Source organism: Staurois parvus, unplaced genomic scaffold, assembly GCF_062004578.1.
Source record: "Staurois parvus isolate SC_StPar_1 unplaced genomic scaffold, SC_StPar_1.0 ptg000581l, whole genome shotgun sequence".
In the NCBI taxonomy this organism is placed as follows: domain Eukaryota; kingdom Metazoa; phylum Chordata; class Amphibia; order Anura; family Ranidae; genus Staurois; species Staurois parvus.
This window is the reverse complement of record NW_028318377.1, coordinates 7,543,441-7,553,002: the sequence shown is the minus strand read 5'-3', so window position 1 is coordinate 7,553,002 and position 9,562 is coordinate 7,543,441.

The window sequence follows — 9,562 nt, the reverse complement described above, 5'->3', positions numbered from 1 at the left end:
TCAGTTCTCAGATTTCTCCTCCATTTCCCTCATAAATTAATCCACAATTAGATAAGGTGGGTAAAATATAATACTAATTTATTCAGCAACTTACATTTAAGATTGGAGAAAACAGCTCCTCATAGCAAAGACAATTCCACTCTGTGTTTGTGAAGCAAGGGAACAACCACATGTTCCCACTTCCAAAATGGCCACGATCGCACTTCCGGTGAACGTCGATGCGTCAGCGTCACGTGTCCTGACGCGTTTCGTCACTTCCTTGACTTTTTCTTTAAAAAGTCTGTTTGTTTTGCACTAGTTATGTGTTTTGCATGACTCACAGTGAATGGCACGTATTTTATAAAGGGTATGACACTATTTTGAGTTTTGTCTTTTTTTGAGGTTTATGATCATTGGAAACTTCACGAACTAAGAGAGAGATTCATTTTGAAAGAAGAAAAAGACTTTATTTTGTGAAATTGCATATGGTGATTAAAGACATTGGGGACATTTTGATTTTGTATAAAGGAAAGATGTTTGTATATAATTTTTGATTAACTTTCAAGGGTGGAAGTGAATAACTTTTCTTCAAGAGTGGGATTTATATAGTTAGTCTTGTGCTGATAGATAAGTATAAATTATGTGACATGGTGTTTAGCCTCACTTTCCCATTTGGGGCAGTTTGGGGTTTGTCAGACCTCACTATTATCACACTAGGCGGTACCCTAATTTAGTCCCAAACCTCTCTCTCCTCCTCTAGAGTAACAGAGTTCCAACATTATATTTTTCTTTTACATTGTTCCTGTAGTGAAAAACAGTGTTTATTTCTCCCTGATACATGATTGCCAGACATCTAAGGTTCTTGCAGGCACATCTGCTGGTGGGTCAGTTCCTACTGATGCAGGCATGCCCCCCTTCCCAGAACTACATCTTCCAAAAGCCTTTTCTCCACACACAATGAGTGGACAGGATCTTAGGAGTCAAGGCAGCAGCATTACTTTATTGGAAAATATATCAATGTATGTGTATCACCCTCATAGTTAGCTAGGGGGAGCTAGATGATTATTTTTAGTTAGAAGGCTGAGTAGCAGCAGGGAAAAAATAATCAGAAGGTCAAATTTCGGTCAAGGCTAAGAGGCTCTGCAGATCAGCTCACTGATACCTCCCCCTGATCTTGAGCCTTGGAGAAGTCTCTAGAACTCAGTGGGTGGGGGTGAGGATGAGCTGGTCTGCACTCTTAAGGGATCCTGAACAATCCCCACATAGGAGGCTTGGCATGGGGTCAGGACACCCCTTAAATTTGACTGATCCTGCTCAGCAGCAGGAGAGCTTGGGTGAAAGATGTGAGGAAGCTGAGATGCAGGAGCCTAGTAGAGGGCCCAGTGGGAAGAGGCCTTCATACAGACAGGGCACTGGAAAAGAGGATTGCTCAGCCTCACCGGCCCCCAGAGTGAGGAGCACCAGTAGAGCCAGCCCAGCAGAAGGCCTGAAGGCAGCCACCTACTTGATTCTGCTCACAGGACTGAGGCTGAGTGAGTACTCCTACACCCCCTGGGCCAGTTAATGGAAAAAGAGCACCCTGGTGAGAAACCTGATTATCTCCTTGTTCTGTTAGCGGAGCATGGTGATGTAAGTGTTCATTTGGCATCTCTCCATTAAAGTTTTTGCTTTAAAATTACTACACTATGGGAGTGCTCTCTCTTTGTCCTTTGGGGTGTATCTGAGCCGGCTGATGTTCCTGTGAAAAGGATTACCAGTTTCAACGCTACTGAGATCATTATGGTTATACGGGGAGGAAGGCCATATTCCTGTGACTGGTGTGATTCTGTCCTCTTGGATATCTATTAAGGGCCCTGGGAGTGTGAGGCCTGAAAGCTGTGTGGCCCCTTGGGGTCTTAGCATGGAACAATCTGAAGAATATATTTTAAAAACATATTTTTAAAAATATATATTTTTAAATATAGTCTTCAGATTTTTTTAACATATAAAAAAGTCATTTTAACATATGTTTTTACATATATTTGTAAATGCATTCCAAAAATGTAGATTTGTATTTTTAAAAACGTACAGTATATTTAAAATGTATTTTTTCATATATTTTGTAATAAAACACATTTCAACATGCAATATATATATATAATTTTTTTAATTTATTTTGAAATATATTGAATATGGCCAAAATTGTAGCATTTTAAATATATCGCAATATATTTGGGAAGAATATTTTTTAAATATATTTTTCTTCCATATGGGCCTTAGCCACCTCTCTTCCCCTTTTGTGTAGACCAGAGGTCTCCAAACTTTCTAAGCACAGGGCCAGTTTACTGTTCTTCAAACTTTAGGGGGGCTGGAATGTGGCCAGTGGGAGCAGAAATGTCCTGGCATCAGTGGGAGTAAATACTGTCCCCTTTTTTGTATTAGTTGGATGAATAGTGTCCCATTGTTAGTGTCAGTGGGAGGTTAGTGCCCACTCTTTGGTATTAGGGGGGAAGAATAGTGACCCATCATTGGTGTCAGTGGGAGAAATAGTGCCCTATCTGTGATGTCAGTGGGAGGAATAGTGCCCCATTGTTGGTGTCAGTGGGAGGAATAGTGCCCCATATTTGGAATTAAGGGGAAGAATACTGAACCATCGTTTGTCAGTAATAGAGCCCCATCATTGGTGTCAGTGGGAGAAATAGTGCCCTATCATTGGTGTCAATGAGAGGAATAGTGTCCCATCATGGTGTCAGTGGGAGGAATAGTGCCCCATCATTGGTGTCAGTGGGAGGAATAGAGCTCCATCATTGGTGTCAGTGGGAGGAATAGTGCCCCATATTTGGTATTAAGGGGAAGAATAGTGAACCATTGTTTGTCAGTGGAAGGAATAGAGCCCCATCATTGGTGTAAGTGGGAGGAATAGTGCTCCATTGTAGGTGTTCGTGGGAACAACAGTGCCTCATCATTGGTGTCAGTGAGAGGAATAGTGATCCATTGTAGGTGTCAGTGGCTGGAATTACGCCCCACTGTTACTGACAGTGGGGGGAAAATACCCAAAAAGACATATAAAAACAAGTAAAGGGCCGTATCCAGCCCCTGGGATGCACTTTGGAGACCCCTGGTGTAGATGGTCTGAGATCATGCCCTCCTGATGCTATGGTAGAAGTGATGCCTTCCAATGCAGTCATGTACCATGGCTCTCACCTGAGAGCTGATCCAGCACTCTCCTGCAGCATCAATCTAGCAAGGGAAGTCTAAATAGAATAGTAAAATACACACAGCACTTCAATAGTGCAAATGATACTTTCTTAAAATGATAAAAGTTTATAAAATAGAAACCATGTAAACTATGACCATACAAACCATCAAGTATAAGGAGAATGACGTCGGGATCCATGGCCAAGCACTCTATACCAGAGTTTTTGGGGTAGAGAAGCCCCAGGTGAGGTGTTTTAAGGAACAGAAAGTTACTGATCAGGGTGTATAGGTATGTAGACCTGTGCAAATCCGACGCTGAGCTGGTGGCAGGGGCGGACTGACCATTTGGAAACTCAGGCACTGCCCGAGGGCCCGGGGTCAGTAGGGGGCCCCATGAGATGCCCCAAGTACCTTTTTCATAGGCTTTTTTGAGTTTGGGCAAGGACACAGGGGCCCCATGATTGCCTATTGCCCAGGGTCCCCATGAGTTGTCAGTCCGCCCCTGGCTGGTGGGACTAGTATTGACATGAGTTATGCTATACAGGATCTATCACTGTGATAGAAAACCTCTATTCTATATATCACTGAAAGTTGTAAGTAGCACAGAAACACACTGGAGAGTGGATCAGCCTTGTGTCTGTGTCCTGCTGTTTTGTCACTAAAAGCTCACAATGTATATATTTGTGTGTGTCATTGCTAAATTGTAACTAATAAAGCATGACTGCCAGTAATTCAACTGTATTATAACTGCATACTAAAGCATGTTTTGGCTTAGTGTGCCTAGGCACATCCTGATTTGATGTCAGAGGAAAGGAAAGAGTAGAGTATGACTGCATGCACATTATTTGATAAAGGTTTGCTTGAAATAAAATTATGTGGAGACTTTGATGTACACATAACCACTAACCAAAATCCATTGTAACAATATCGTTGCAATGTATTTGAGTCAAGCTTGCAACAGGCTCTGCAGCGTTCATTCATACAACAGAGTGGAGGAGGGGAGAAGTCTGTTATGCAGAAGCCTCATTCACACGGGCTCAGAGGCCCATAGTCTGTGAATAGGCCACGTGTTCATGCGGCTTGGGCCAACAGGTGCTGCGTAAGTGTAAGGGGCTGCAGCAGCTGCACGGACGCTTGTCCCAATTTGACAGGAGTGTGTGTAGGACAAGTAGCTGTGTCTGTGCAGCTGCTGAATCTCCATTCACTTAGGCATCATGCAGGATGTTTCTCCTCCTTCCTTGGACACCTATGCTCCAGGTAAGGAAAAAGCAGTGTTAAAAAAATACAATGCCTGTTAAAAATATAATGCCTTAACCAACTATATCTTTCTCTGAGTAGTACAAGTTTATAATATAGGAGATATCCATTTCTAAAGAGGACTCAAAGATATTTGATATCTGAATCTAATATGCTGAGCATTTATGGTCAAGTTAAGTTCTCATACTAAATGTTTTAATAGATGGCATTCCTTGGTACCCTTTGGGGGGAACAAGTGAGACCTATGGAGTGTGGTTTGTTTTTAATACATGTCTTTGTCTAATTAAAGGAATTGTTCGTGTACTTTGACTAACAGCCTTTTGATTTAAATACCAATAGTACCAAAACACCCACAAATCTTGGTTGAGTCTATAAGTAATCTTTTTTTGTTTGTTTTCACGAATGCCTTTAGGCGCATCAAGTGCCTGGGCATTCATTAATTCCATTGGCTGCAATACTAATTTATGCTGGCTATTGGAGTAAAAGAACGCCCAAGCGTTTGACGCGCCTAGCGCTTAAGCATGTTTAGACAAATTTACACGCGTTTAGACGTGTCATGTACTTTGATGCTGAAACACTCCTCTCCTGAACATGCTGGCCCTGGGTTCATTTTTCTTCCTCTAAACACCGCAAATTGCCTATGGTGCATGCAGGGCTGCTGTTAGAAACCATGCCTATGTGCGTATGGACACATAAGCTAACATTGAGGGGTGTTTCAAGGCAGAAAAAAATGCAAAACTCCTCTAAAAGCTGTGTTTTTAATGCCACATGTATGCAGGTGGCCATACATGGGCTGTCAGCATGTAGCGCATGGTGGCTCAAGCCACATAAACACATGGCCCATTCACAAACTATGAGCCTCAGTGCTGTGTGGATGGGGCCATAAGCTCTGCTCCCATTAGTTCTGGGAAATATATGCTTGAAAGCATGTTTTGATACTGAAACTCACCTCTCTTGAACGTGCTGGCCCTGGGTTCTTTTTTCTTCCTCTAAACACCGCAAATTGCCTATGGTGCATGCAGGGCTGCTGTTAGAAACCATGGGGCCCCATCCAGCCAACCTGACAGGTCCCCCTTCCAAAAAACAAAAACACAGTTTACTATGCTACAGTATATGAATGAACACAGTGAGTGACTGATACAGATCACACATTGTGTTCATTCAGGAAAGGGAGGGCTGGTAAATGTGAAATATTTGCCAGACCACTCCCCCCACTCTCCATTCTGAAGGATCCTATTGTGTGCTTACAGCTGCCAGTGGGAAGGAGAGAAGGGGAGCAGGCAGCACTGCAAGGGTGGGGGCACACAGTGAGGCCTTGGTAGCAGGGTGAAATTTATGGTGTACATGTAGAATGATGGGTGCGGTGGGAGGAATTACTGTAATCGTTCCCGAATGTGGCCCTCTGCAGAAGCTGAAAGCCAGTGGGAGGGAGAGGAGAAGAAGCCAACTTTCAGCTGCTGCAGAGAGAGCCATACAGGGGATTGGTTCCAGTAATTGTCCCCCTGTCGTTCTGATCGCTCTTGCTTCCCACATCCGATTCACCCATACACTCACCGGCCACTTTATTAGGTACACCTGTTTAAGTTCCAATAATTTTTATTAAACAATCTTCAAAAAACAAACAGTGCAAATAGACAGGTATCATATCATAGTAAGTGGGTCTCAATAAACAAAAAGAGCATGGCTTACCTAAAATAAGACATACATTAGGAAACCAGAGACTGTGTAGAAAAGCAATTGAATAATTCAAATAGAGTGTCTCCATCATTTATTAGGTACACCTGTTTGATTAGTAACACAAATTGCTAATCAGCCAATCACATGGCAACAACTCAACATATTAAGGCATCTAGATGTGGTGAAGACGACTTGCTGAAGTTCAAACCGAGCATCAGAATGGGGAAGAAAGAGAATTTAGGTGACTTTGAACATGGAATGGTTGCTGGTGCCAGACGGGCTGGTCTGAGCATTTCAAAATCTGCTGATATACTAGGATTTTTAATGCACAACCATCTCTAGGGTTTACAGAGAATGGCCCTGTGATGGAAGCACAGGCACGACAGAACACACATGGAAGATGGTAAACACACAAAGCTTTATAAAACGATGGAAAGCACTCAAGTGGGGTATGAAGGTAGTGTCCGGGTACCCAAAGAGGGAGAAGAGAGGGGAGACTCCCAGATAGTCTAGGCAGGGAAAGTAGGGGGATTCACGGATAGTCCAGGCAGGGACAGTAGGGGGATTCACGGATAGTCCAGGCAGGGCAAATAGGGGAATTCACGGACAGTCCAGGCAGAGGAAACAGGGGTATGGACACTCACAGTTTTGGCAGGGGTCCCTTCTGGCCCTCAGCAGCCGGAAGCAGGCAGCGACACTCCTCAGTACACAGCAGATAATCCACACAGCAGGTATTTCTGGCACACAGCAGCAGCGGATAATCCTGGCCCCAGAGTATTAGGCAGAGTAGCCGCGGGTAATCTGGACCCACGAGTATTAGGCAGAGTGGTGGCGGGTAATAGTCCTAGCCCAAAGTATTAGGCAGAGTGGCAGTGGGTAATACTCCTGAACCCCGAGTATTAGGCAGAGTGGCAGCGGGTAATAGTCCTAGCCCAAAGTAATAGGGAGAGTGGCAGCGGGTAATACTCCTGAACCCCGAGTATTAGGCAGAGTGGCAGCGGGTAATAGTCCTACCCCGAGGTATTAGGCAGAGTGTTCAGCGGAGTTGGCTGCGGGGGTCTGGCCTCAGCTCAGACCTCCCAGCAGCTTAGGGGACAGCAGCAGGACAAGACACCCAGGGAGTCCCACTCCAGCCTTCTTAAGGGCCGAGCAGGACGCTTCCCGGTTGCCCTGGCAATGTCCAGCCCAGCGCCGCCGGGCAATGAGGCATGCCCCCCCTGTCTAGGGCCGCGCTCTCAAGAGCGTGGCCTGTCTCCTGTGGGCGCAGGGCACAGGAAGTCTTGTGCCCGCGCTGCGCCCGCACGGGGGGCGCGCGGAGACAGGTTGGTGGCACTGCGCTGAGGTCTCCTGGCGGGGGGGGGGGGTCACAACTCTTCGGGTGATATTGCCAGGAGAGGTGTGATCCTCGCCACAGGGGCCACTTCTTCTCATCCTCCACAGCCTGTCTTCAAAGGCTGCGGCAGGATGAGAGGTCTCGGCAAGGAGGGAGGAGTGAGGTAACAACAGGCCGGGGGACAGCAGGCACAGGGGGGTGGAGGAGGCACAGGCACTCTGTGACAGGCCCGAAAAAGAGAAAGTATCCAGTGAGCGGTAGTTGTGTGAAAAAAATGTTGATTTCATATCATTTCATTTCAACTCAAATAACCACTCATTACAACCAAGGTATGCAGAATACTATCTCTGAATGCACAGCATGTTGACCCTTGAGGCAGATGGGCTACAGCAGCAGAAGACCACACGGGTGCTACTCCTGTCAGCTAAGAACAGGAAACGGAGGCTACAATTTGCACAGGCTCACCAAAATTGGACAATAGAAGATTGGGGAAACATTGACTAGTCTGATGAGTTTAGATTTCAGCTGCGACATTCAGATGGTAGGATCAGAATTTGGCAAAAACAACATGAAAGCATGGATCCATCCTGCCTTGTATCATCGATTCAGGCTGGTGGTGGTGTCAAGTTGTGGGGGATATTTTATTGGCACACTTTGGGCCCCTTAGTACCAACAGAGCATCGTTTAAATGCCACAGCCTACCTGAGTATTGTTACTGACCATGTCCATTCCTTTATGACTACAGTGTACCCATCTTCTGATGGCTCCTTCCAGCAGGTAATGCACCATGTCACAAAGCTCAAATCAAACTGGTTTCTTGAACATGACAATGAGTTCACTGTACTCCATTGGCCTCCACAGTCACCAGATCTCAATCCAATAGAGCACCTTTGGGATGTGGTGGAATGGGAGATTTGCATCATGGATGTGCAGCCGACAAATCTGCAGCAACTGCGTGATGCTATCATGTTGATATGGACCAAAATCTCTGAGGAATGTTTCCAACGCCTTGTTAAATCTATGCCATGAAGAATTAAGGCAGGGGGTCCAACCCGGTACCTAATAGAGTGGCCAGTGAGTATACATGGGCTGTCTGCATGCAGCATCTGGTAGCTCAAGCCGCATAAACACATGGCCTATTCACAAACTACGAGCCTCAGCGCCCGTGTGAATGGGGCCATAAACTCTGCTCTCATTGGTTCTGGGGAATATATGCTTGCAATATGCACAGTACCATCTAGTGGCCAGTGAGGACAAGCTAGGCACTTTCATGTAAATGAGATACAGAAAAGAACAGATTTCCTATGGTTTGTGTAAGACTTGTGCCTGCCAGCAAAGTTGCTCAGAGCAGAGGTAGCCATGCAGAAATGTTTCTCTGATTGACTGTTTGCATTAGAGAAGGTGTTTGTGTCTCTTAACAGCAGTTGGATTTTCTTAAGGACCTATTTGCACCATGCTGTTCTGGTGAGCGAACAGGATACCAATGCACTGTGGGTTTCCAAAAACAGACATGCACTATGTTTTTGCAATGCAGAGCACCACAACGCAAGGCATTCAGTTACTGTGTGCTGCAATGCATTCTTAGTGTGTTGGGATGCCACTTAAAATTAATAACTCGGAAACATACTGACCAATGCAACTCGAGTTGCCACAGAGCAATTATCTTAAAGGGTCCTTAGGACGTGCCATTAAAAAAAGAACTGCACTGCAACATGCTGATACGCAATGTACAGTAATGTACCGCTGTGAAGTGTGGTGCACTGCATTGCAAAAATTTGTACAGGTGCATCTCAAATTAGAATATCAGCAAAAAGTTAATTTATTTCAGTAATTCAATTCACAAGCTGTAAGCCATAATCAGCAAAATTAAAATAGAGAAATGCTTAAAATATATCACTCTGTGTGTAATGAATCTATATAACATATGAGTTTCACTTTTTGAATTGAATTACTGAAATAATTAAACTTTTTGATGGTATTCTAATTCATTAAAATGCGCCTGTACTTGTCTTTTTTGTGTGTTTTAGTGCTTGGCAGTCCCTTTATTTGAATGGGCTGCCATAAGGCAACAGGTTAAAGCATGTAAAAACATGCATTAATGCGCATGCATTATTGCACTGCATCACTCAGGTGTACATA